Here is a 1,051-nt window from a genome sequence, read left to right on the forward strand (position 1 = left end):
GGAAAGCCTCGGGGGACCTGTGTCTGGGGATGCAGGGGCTGTGAGCCCTGAGGGGCTGCCAGGCTCCTGGGCAGGAACCCAGGGACACTGCTGCTGTGCCTGGCGGTCCCCACCACCCCGGCAATGCCAGACTTGTGTGCAGTGGGCTGCTGGCCCAGTTGTGGCAGGCAGGAGCCAGCCTCCCAGCCTGGGGCTGGTCCATGCTGCAGGCTCATGCTGGCACCTGGCCAGAGACGCAGGAGACACAGTGGATGGATGCTGCTGCTTTCCCCATGGTGCTGGGGGTCCCTGGGGCTGTTGGTGGGAGGTCAGCAGGGTGCTCTGAGCAGGGCTCCCCAAACAGGAGCTTCCTGGGGAAAATCAGCCCTGAGTGCTGCCTGTGCAGACAGGCCGGGGCTGGGAGTGCATGGAAAGGGAAGGGCTAGGGGTACAAACAGCGGAGTGACATCTCCGTGGGGTGCAGGTCTGAGCTCCCCAGCACCATCACAGCCCTCAGGGATGGGCAAATCCCAACCACCACCATGTGCCCACAGAGAAAAGGGCACAACCTCAGCAGCTGCAGAGCCTGGGCCCCAAGAGCAGGGTTAACTCTGACAAAAAACACAAACTACATAAGCATAAAGCCACAGGGCACTGGCTGTGACACCAGCTTTGCCCAACACTTTTAATTAGTGCCCATGGTGCTGCCCCAGCGCTGGTGTTGGGTCCGTGTTTGTCTTCGTCTCCGGTTTTGGCTCTGGTGTTGAGTTCTTGTTTGTCTTCGTCTCCGGTTTTGGCTCTGGGTCTATCTGCAGCTCCGGTGCTGGCTCTGGGTCTGCCTCCAGGCTGAGCTCCAGGTCTGGCCCTGATTCCCTGTCCACGTCCCGGCTGCTGCTGTGGGGGAACCGCAGTGGTGCCATGGCCCTGCCTCGGGGAGCGCCTTGTCCTGAGGCCGCCTCAGCCCTGGGCAGGCCCTCATGCCCCCATGGCCATCCCCTTGTCCCGTCCCCTCCCCTGCAGGCTCCCCTCAGCCCTCCCGGGGATCCGGCAGCCCTGTGGCACCCAGCCCCGC

Source organism: Catharus ustulatus, chromosome 27, assembly GCF_009819885.2.
Source record: "Catharus ustulatus isolate bCatUst1 chromosome 27, bCatUst1.pri.v2, whole genome shotgun sequence".
Lineage (NCBI taxonomy): Eukaryota > Metazoa > Chordata > Aves > Passeriformes > Turdidae > Catharus > Catharus ustulatus.